Raw genomic sequence first — 10,711 nt, 5'->3', positions numbered from 1 at the left:
ATCCTGTATACAATTCCGAAATGATTGCGATCTACGGCATCTTCGTTTCCCTGACCAGTGCAATACCAAAGTCTTTCAGAATCGGATTTCAAGCGCGTCACGCCAACCGTCACTCGCAGCAGTCAGAGTCTTCAGCTCCTTTCGTTCATCGATCCGCTTCCATGATTCCTCAGTCAGCCAGATCTTATGACTCCCTTTCAGGGCATGATCGGTGATGATGATGATTTTCGATGGTAGCCCAATGCTCATCGATATTCTTAGGCGAGTTACTCAGTATATCTGCGGTTCGATCAGCAAGATAATTCGACAGTGACCGATTGGTCGTACAAGCGGTCGATGTTGAACTTAGAGGTCGCAATTCCCCAAACCCCACTTGGACGGCGGACGCAACACACAAATGAACATAAGCGACCATAATATGGTGATCCCTTTCGAGGTCGATGTCAGTGCCTCTCTTGTTACGCACACCTAGAAGACAACTCCCAAATCTATCGCCGATTGTAAAGTAGTTGACCTGATTGGTCGTACGGCGTTGCTCTGTTTAACTCAACTGACCTCATGACAAGCCCTTTGCTCGAACAATGTAGTCACCTCTTACGACAAGCAGGGAGTGTATTCTTAAGCCCGAACTGAGAGTCCCAACAAGAAGCGTATTAGTTACAAACTGGGCGTGAATGTGCACAAGAAGAAAGAAGAGTACTTCAGAGGAAAATCTAATGAGATTTCTGAACGAACCGTGGAATGTTAAGCAGGTAGGGCGGAATCGTCGAATGTAGGATTTTAAGCCAAATGTTGCACATCCGCTGTATGCTGGGGCCGGAGATCCAAGCCACCAATAGTGTCTTCAGTTATCCAGCAAAGTTAAATTTTTTTGTTTGTGACGCATGGAATGCATAGAGTGTCTGAAACACAGAAGTATGGACGACACAAATCCGCTGTACTACAGCTTTTGAAATCTCTGTCGTCACTTCATTTATAAATCTGCAACCCCTGCGTCTTTGAAAAGCGACTACCGTTATTCTCCACACAACACGATTGGAGCTTTGGTCATGGTCAATGTTTCCTTTTGATAGCTTCGTTTTCTCTGTTTTTCCCATACATATTTTTCAATACGATTGCTAGAATGGTTACAATGTTCAAGGTTTTGATTTTCCGGATACCTAGTGTGCATCGATGGATAATTTTCTATTTCAGTAGCACTTATGCTTTCTTATATACTGGGCGGACGTGAATTCATGAAAGCTTGGGCCTTTTGAGTAGTAGTAGGTACTTTCCATGCATAACTGCCATATTACAGCACGGAGAGAACAGTTTCAATTTGGTGCGGAGCAGCCTTATCTTAATGTTATTGTTGAGAGAATTTTGGACAAAACAGCCCAGGTGGATTTAGGGCTGTTAGTGTTTCATTAAATTCGGTACCGCTGTTGGTATGATTTATAGATATACACAAAAAGACATACGCTTTCGATGTTTCACCGTAAAAGAAATAGGAAGGGTGAGATGATGTTAGCCTATTTTTGTAATTTTTAATTTAGGCAAGGTTTATGATTCGATGAAAGAGCAAATGACAAGCAAATGTCATCAGCATAGTTGAGATTTTTGTAAAAAATCACATGGTCCATCAATCCTCTCCATGTCTTCCAGCATGAATCATGTCAATGATAACGAGATGAAAAGCTGTTGACAACAGAAAGCAACCGTGGCTCTGTTTTCCTCAACAACGAATTTCTTTGTCAAAGTGTACGCGTCGCTTCAGTTCTTGTATTTCTTCCACGGCAGCAGCACGTTCATCACATCTTTAGCCGACAACTTCACCCAAACCATAGGTAAAGTTACTTTTCATGGCGATCCAGTGGGGTAAGTGGTGTAACATATAAGTTTTCTCACGACTGGACGGCAGCCGGATAATGAAGATGGCCTTTATTGAATTTGGAGACCAACACTAAGTTTCTCTACCAGCAGTTATAGTAGCGATACACAAAGGTAAGGAACAGATGGACGCTGGTCAGCATCCCTTTTAGTGTGTACATTCAGAAAGTAACTCCTAGACCTACGGGTGTTCGGGATATGATTGATCTGATTAGCTATTGGCTGCCCTTCAATGGAAAGTCAGCTGATTTTATGTCAAGATTCGACTTCGAACATTTTAATTGGATAAACTTTGCACCATTATTGCTACAACTGCAAGGACCCTGCGTGCTTATAAAATTTTTGAGCGAGCTGCCATGAGAATCAATTCTGGCACCCAAATGCCTCATCATAGTGTCGCAATTAGAAATCTCTCTTGTAATGTTCGTTTAGCAAAAGTATATTTCTAGTTTGTAAGTAAAAACCAGGCCAGATTTTCTCTCTGCGAAAATTAGTAGAAAAACACTTGGAATATACAGCATACGTTTTGATTGGCGTTAAAGCCGTCTACAACAGCATAGTAAGGATACAACTTTACATGGCCCTAAAAGAATCCGGTATGCAATGACTAGTAAGACTGATTAGCCTGGCGCTTGCCCATGTACCAAGGCAAGGATCTAAGACATGGGAAAAAGTGATCATCTGCTGTTGAGGTGAGTTCCTGGGATCCATCAAAATGCTAAAAGTAGATGGTGGCAACGATATCTACCAATAACAAAAGCAATAGCACCACTATCAACACAAAACACTCAGAATAGGCAAGTAAAACTTTGAAATCGTTCAAAATTTCTCTTGTCCGCGCACGCCCCTCCTTTGCATCAAATGTCAAAACTGAGCTTTGGTAAGCTCTAATTGGGAAGTTTCATTGGATACCCTAGATGACTATATTTAATGGAAACCCCTATTTTGCATATATGGAGCCCCTCTCCCCGGCCTTAAACTCGATGTTGAACGATGTTACACTGTATACGTGAGAGTTTACAGTTCCCACCTTTCTACCAAATTTCGTATCAATAGGTGTAACACTTTTTGAGAAAAATGCGTGTGAAAGAGAGGTAGCCAGATACACGGGCAGACAGGCAGATTGATTGATTTTTTCCTAACCCCTGCGCCGATAGTTCATTCACCGGCATAATGATGATTCCTTTGATCAATTAAAATGGGGTTTTGTGGTATTCCTGTAGATGCCTACAAATTTACCGACATGTATTTCAGCTCCATTTAAGCTTCCTCGCATAGTTAGCACTCTTTATTCACTGTTCTGCGTCCTGTAGTTCTAGGACCACCATTCGTCGGCTATCATAGCTTAACCGTCAATGGAGTGTCGTCCCATCTGAATGCGTGACGTATCCATTCCACTTTCTCATTGGGTGTCTCGCCTGTTTGCTACGGAAGTACCCCGGTGACATGATGAGAAGCTTTTGAGTAACAGAAGCCGTCAATTCATGTGCTATTACCCAGCGCCGAGAAAACTGCATTCCCAGATTGGAATTTTTATAGATCGGCGAAGACAGATGTAGCATAGTTAATGAGTCACATTAAGTTTGGTACCATCGTTTACAGAAACAACGCTACTTAAATTCAGTACACCGCCAATTGATGGAAATAGAAAGGCTGCGATGAGCAGCCTGCTTGAGAATTTGCGTTTTAACACTGTTTTCTTTAATCTTATTTCTTCAAATTTAGAATTATTTGGCCAAGGTCCCTGACAGGGGGACAATGCAGATAGAAGTCGTCAGTAATATTTGGATTCACACAGCTCGTAGTGTATATCGGTTGAACATACCCGATATTTAATTCGATGTGATACCGTCATTTTATCTCTTACGGAGTACCAAATTGACCCCAAAGAGGCAACTTTGACCTACTATAACTTATTATGTTGCTCTATATTGAAACCTATATTATGGGTTTAGAATGAACTTCAGGGAGGTTCGCAGTGAAGTTTAATAATATTTTTACATTCTATTACTAACTTCATTTAATCAGATATCTTTAGGCAGGCCTAGATCTCATATAGAGTCATTATCATGATTTTTTTCAGATTTTTCTGGTAGCTAGTCTCTGAGAATGACCTATTAATTTAAGTGAACCCTTCATGACCTCCAATCTCTCCTTTCGCAACTGGTTTCAAAACTAATCTGATTTTCACTGATCGTATAATAGTATGCATGGGCACTCACAGTTTCCATTTTCCTACCGAATTTGGTGTTAATCGGTACCACCGTTTCTGAGAAAAGTGCGTGTTAAAGACAGGCAGATAGTAAACCGATGTTAAAAGGTTTTGTTTCCAAAACAATCTTAAAAATATTATCGGCAATAGAATCCAACCTGGCTCCGTTTATACTTCATTTATTTGTCTTAAACTTTAGCCCGATGCAGTGTGTGATATTTTCGGCAGTCATATGTTGCTGTGATAATAGCATATATAATAATTTCAGAATTATTTTTGCCGGAAGCGTGCAAATACTCCTCCAATTATCGCACTCACGCCGGGTGTATTTTTTTGGAATTTTAACGGCCATCTCGTAGAACGAGATGGGAAAGATTCCAAACTCCGAAAATATTCTAATAAGTGGAAGCACGTAAAAACTACAAAAGCTGTACTGAACAATTCTGTCGGACCAGATGCGTTGATGCCAGATATTATTTCACTTCTATTTAGGAAAACAGTCCATATCCCCACTGTATGGTGGCTAACTCTTTCATCCACAAGGGGAAAAGGTTAAATATCGCAGTGAAGTGCCCCGGTCTACGGAAAGCCAACTAACCTTGTGGCAGGCATTGTGTCTGAATAAAAGATCGCTAAAAAAAGGACGTAGAAACGGCCGAAATTTACAAAATCATCACTGTGCTTCCTCTCAAATGCCCTGGCAAACCGCTAGTAGAACCCACCTTGCCAATGAAGAGCCTTTGAATATGCACCTTTCCAGGAATCGATGTAGCATGGTGTAAATGAAATTTTAATTAACTTGATCTATTCAATCCGTATGGATGAGGATGATCCCACTCGGAAAGTCTATAAGGGCAATATCTATGGTAGAAAAAGAAGACGAGGCAGACCCTGCCTAAGATGGAGCGATGGCGTGGGTCAGGACGCCAGACAGCTTTTAGGGATATCGAATTGGTGGACCTCGGCGCAAAACCGGGATGTCTGGAGTTCCTTATTAAGGCAGGCCTAGACCGGATACCGGTTGTTGCGCCGTTGATGATGATGATGATGCAAGCAGATTGCTAAGAGACACCGAAAGGCTGGCTCAAACAGGTAAGCTATCGCCACTTCTGTGGAATATGCGATTGACTCACTACTATCTGAACTGATCTGTCAATACATGCCCAAGTTGATAATGATGACGTAGCTGTGCTGGTTGTTGATTCGCCCCTTGGAACAGTGTGTAACGCGGCTTTAGTTTGATTGACAGGTGGTGTTTTAGGCATGGACTTTCAATAAATCCAAATAAAACCATTTACCAAAAGAAGGAAACTGAATGGTCGCTGACTTCCGGAGATGAGGGGTACATCCGTTCAACTCTCCGCAGAAGTGAAATATCTGGGAGTTATTCTTTTCTATATTCTATGGAACAAACATGAAGAGGTAAAGATGAAACGAGCTCTTACAGCTTATAGGTAGTGAGGCGGACCCTTGCCACGAAATGTTCACTTAGACTGCATGAAGTAATGTGAATATATGTTGTACTTTGCGAACATTAGGTCAATGTTCACTTATGGATGCGTAGCGTTCTGTTTAGGCAAAACAAAATTGTTTTACTGTAAGCTGGCCCCACTGCAAAAAAATGTATGCCTGGGTAATACCACTGCCATGAGCACAACATCGGACTTAAAATGCATTACACAATTTACAGTCCTTGGACTTATAGTATGTGTTCAATGCACTTCAAAGAGAACAGCTCATAGACTAAGAGGAACAACGGAAGCAGGCGGTACCGAGAGAAGAAGAATTATTGGCAGAACTAAATCTAATTCTCGCAATGCCTTCTGATGCACGGATCGCCGTACATCTGTTTGGTAGAAGACATACAATTTTATAAAGATATCTCCTCTGTTTTCTATAGTTCATTTACATAAAACTAACTAATAATAAATTTGGTCCGGTCCAGCATTAAGTTGATGCGGACTTAGGATCCCATCATTCTCAAAATAATAACTAACAATAAGTTTTCAAACCTTAGAGCTAAAATTCAGATGTATTCCGCGCCAGTGCTGAAAAATACATTATTCTCAACGTAAGAATACGGATTAGTAAATACACACAACGTTTTGTTTGGCTTTATTTACGTTCTAGAATGTCCATTCTTTCAATTGACTTTCACTAGGCTTGCTTTATACTTCATCACTTCATCCTCTCTCACGCAATTTGAGGATCCCTGTGGATATTTTCGTTTTTCATATACTAAGATGCACTAGTGATCATCCGCACTATTCGCTGAATTTCGTAAGTCCATATTGGCATTATGCAGGCTACGTAGGGCAGACGTTTGTAGTCGAGTCCCAGCTTTGAGTTTTTGTTTAGAAGCCAATACATATTTTTTTTCGCAGTTTCATCTGCATTGTCTTCGTGTTAATAGAAAGAAGGTTCTTTATTTTACAAATCAAACCTTCGTGTCACACTTTGTCGGAGGCTTGTGCACTCCTTATCTGAGAGAAGATCGTGTGAGCTTGTTCGATTGTACCATGCTGCTCTCGAAAGCCAAGCTGGTGCTGAGGAATTATTTTGTTTTCCACCAGATATGGTGATATTTCTGAAAGTAGTAATTTTTCGAACACCTTTGAGAGGAAGGGTAGCAAACTTATAGGTCTGTATAATACAACCTGCGTTTCGTCCTTCCCATATTTAGGAATCATTGTAACTTCAGAAAATTTCTAAGCCTAAGCCTCCTTCAACATTTTTCTCGTGATTAGGAGTTGTCTTGTTCTCTAAAGACTTTAGCACCTTCCTTGGGTCGAAATAAGGAGCTTTCCTTCGGCGTAGGCATGGATATTTTTGAAAATCTTGACTTCTGCGGTGAATGGGGGAGAATACTTTTTTCATGTTTATCGAAAACATTGATCGACGGGTTCGTCCAAGGTTGGAGCAGCGTGACCGAAAGTGGCGACAGGTGATAATCACTCCATTTAAATCGCAAACACGACACGGGTACGAATTGAAGTGAAATCCGTCGTTTGTTCATACCTAAACTTGGCATAAGCAAACTTTTTGTTGAAGATGCAAGGAATCCTGAGTTCCCATGTATTTGATGACAGTCCGGACCACTTGGGTAACCACCTACTTCCTTTCTTGTGGTCCTCTTTTTTGAATTAAACGACCAAGTTTATCGAAGAGGTTGACTGACGGTTTCGTCCAGGGCAGAGCCAATTCATCAGATGCTGCCTCACTTTTGTCTTGAGAGTAGCGTGACCAAAAGTGGCGACGGATGCTTTGCAGGTGTTTTGGGAATGCCACTTCTGTTTCGACACCACTTCTTGCCCAACTGCCATCTGTTAATCTCAGTGGCGATTCACATTGCGCAGGTCTCATCGACTTTCTTGTAGCTTTCCACAGGGAAAAATCAGTTGATATAGTACGCGATAAACCTCATAAGTACCGACCGACTTGCTCTGCCAATTCTTTTTTACATCTGGAAATCTGTGAACCTGCCATTATCCACTCAAATTTCGCTTTATTTGGACCAGTTGTAGTATGCTATGCGATGTGCTATTTTCTGGAAGATTGGTGGTACATCGAATAGGGCTTTGTCCATTTCAGGCAAGAAACAGGAAACCCAGCATTAGCTGTGCTAATGCAGTCAAGGATATTCGACTGGCTATACTGCCATAAACTTTTTCCGAGCAAATACTCATACCATAAAACGCGCAGGAAATTATCGAAGAACTTGCCGTCAGACAGATGTGCAAGGGATGGACTGCGAAGCTTGTGTTCACCAGGTGAACTACGCGACAAAGGTAATTACGGAGTGGCTCAGGATTATAGTTTTTAAATTGCCAGACTGGGAAGAAGCAAAACTGTCGGCATGTGGTGGAGATAATATACTAGAAGCACACATGGTAACAGTGTTTCTTCCTAAAGGCGTAGTAATAGGGACGGAAAATCTCGTCGGCCTCCTAATTGCTCAGAATGAGAATGTCTACACGCGATTATCCAGAGCCTCCTCACGAGTGGGGTGGATGACCGACCTTGGAGGCAATCAAAGGTCGGAGTGCCATATCAACTATAGATTTTGCAACATACCTGTGTACGTGCGCAGGGAAATGCCAAGGAAAGACACTTCGGAGAAGGCGTCGGGTGGAAAACTTTCCGATGCCCCGAAGGAATCTCGGATGCCATAGAGGCGGATAGGACTGGATCAATCAGGAAGTAGACCTGCTGCCAAATGAAGAGCAGAAGTTGGGTGACCTAGACCTAGATCGACTAGGCCTTAGGGTACACAGCGATGATCAGGAAAGCACCATGGCGAACAAGGAGGGTTTTACTCCGACAGTGGAGAAGTATTCCAAACAATAACGGGGCCAATAGCCACCACCAAGATAGCCCAGATAAACCTTCACCACGTGAAAGTTTCATCCGCACTAATTGCAAGGGCCAGTTTCGAGGAGAACATTGGAATAGTGCTGGCTCAAGAGCCCTGGGTGTAGCGGGCAGATCTGCAAGGAAGAAGTATGCAGTTTATTTGGGATTCGTCTTCCGAAAAACCAAGAGTTTGCATCATTCTTGAAGGCAACTTAAAATATATGTGTCTTTCAGAGTTCAAGATCAGGAATCTTGTGTCTATCCAAGTCTCACTGGAAGTCGGGGAGAGAACTTGAGAGGCAGTTGGGACATCAGGCTACTTCTCAGGAAACGACATCCCGATCCTGCAGAAGCTAACCTCTAGATCAGTGAAGTTCTGTCAGAGAAGAGCTCCTACTTCTGCTCGGCTGCGGTGCCAGCAACTATTGGAAGAAGCAACACCAATCTAAGAGGTCAGTACCTTCTTGAATTTACTTTTAGCAATAAGGTAGACATATATATATATATATATATATACCATATATATATATATATACCAGGCGTACCAGGTTTATCCTCACCTGAGTTGCAAACGCAGAGCTGCATGCGACCAGGCGCGTGTCATGGGTTGCGGATAATGACATGACCCACCGGGTCAGCTACGAATATCGCAAGTTAATCTTGTAAATAAGTAGCCGCGGACAAGCAGAACGTTTCCCTTTGTGTTCGTCCTCCCTTACCGATTCTTCCCGTTCAGGGGGAGTAAACCTCCTTAACAAATCCGTAATCCGGGGTGAAGGGATCGACGCGCCTATCGGATGAATTGCAGTGACGTTACACTGTATTTCAGCGGCTCCCCTCCAAATACCTTCCCTACCTTTGGAGGTAACCATGGGGCATTGCAACATTGGGGCTCTGTTGCAGGGCTGACTGGTTCCCCATTACTCGTGGGAATAAAATTGGGGACTTTGGTTTAAATTCTTTAAATGGGACCCCAGGGACACGAAGACAGTACCCAACACGGTTAAGGGTCGTTCAACAACATCAGAGCGGCTCTTCGCCCTTGGATGTTTTGGCGGTTATGCCGTCAACCACCAGGGACGGGAGACCTAGGCGTCGTATGGTTTGGACGAGCCAACTCAACGAATTTATCGTCCGCGCCTATTACCGTGTCACGGATTTGGAACGGAATCCATCAGGGTACAGACATCGACTACATGACGCGTTCATAACCCGATTTCCGGAGCTAAGTCATGTTCCGGAACAGAACGTCGTCAACCAGTACCGAGTGATCGTGAATAACAACCGAGTTGCCTTACCAACTAGGCAACAAATCTTCCAAGAGGTTTCACTTGAGCTCGGGCTGGAGTCATCAAATTACCGGACTAGTCAAAGGAGTAACACAAGTACTCCACCTGTAAGGCACTCCATGAATCCAGTAGTCAGGAGAAGCTTAGTAACTGGGGATGTCGACCCAATTTATAATGAGGCTTTGACCGCATTCCAGGTCGCATTCACAGAGTATGCTGAGATTCTCCCAGACGCTAGGCCAAGGATCCCAAAACTGAAGTTTACTTCGGCAACTACTAACATCATTGCTGCCGTTGACAGAATTTTGGCTGATCGTTTGGCTAGCGAGATTACTGCTACAGAGGTTCACAGCCTGATCTACGTTGCAGCTGCCACGGTTATTCGTCTCCATAACCAACATCTTAGAGCGAATAACAGAGGTATGCGCAGAAGGACTTTGCCGTTCTGGGTGTTTCGACTCAACAAAAGAGTCGAAAAGTTGAGAAAGGAGATTGGTCGTGTGACGCAAGCACTCCTTGGAAATCCATCACCAAGAGTGCACAGATGCGTTGCGAACATCATTGGAAACTACCATCTGTCCAATGATATGCCAATCGAAGAAATCCTCGAGGTGCTGAAGCAGAAACTTGCGGTATGCTCCAATCGCATCCGTAGGTATCAGAAAAGCTTTCAGCGAAGGGCAGACAACACCTTGTTCTTCCAGAACCAACGAGGATTCTACAAAAATCTCATCAACTCAGGTAGGGAAAGTAACCTCAATCTGGATCAGGCAGAAGACTTCTGGAGAAGTGTTTGGAGCGAATCCAGTCGTTGCAATTTAGAAGCAGCGTGGCTCCCACACCTTATGCGTTCATGCGAGGCCCTCCCCGAAATGACCATGCCTGACGTAACTGAAGTCGACGTTAAAGCAGTCCTTGACAAGGCAGGTAACTGGAAGGCGCCAGGAGTTGACAAGATTCACAACTTCTGGCTGAAGCGGTTCAAGAG

The sequence above is a fragment of the Hermetia illucens genome, chromosome 5, assembly GCF_905115235.1.
Source record: "Hermetia illucens chromosome 5, iHerIll2.2.curated.20191125, whole genome shotgun sequence".
NCBI classification, from domain to species: Eukaryota; Metazoa; Arthropoda; class Insecta; order Diptera; family Stratiomyidae; genus Hermetia; species Hermetia illucens.
The sequence above is the reverse complement of the archived record's forward strand: the minus strand, read 5'-3'. Positions refer to the sequence as shown.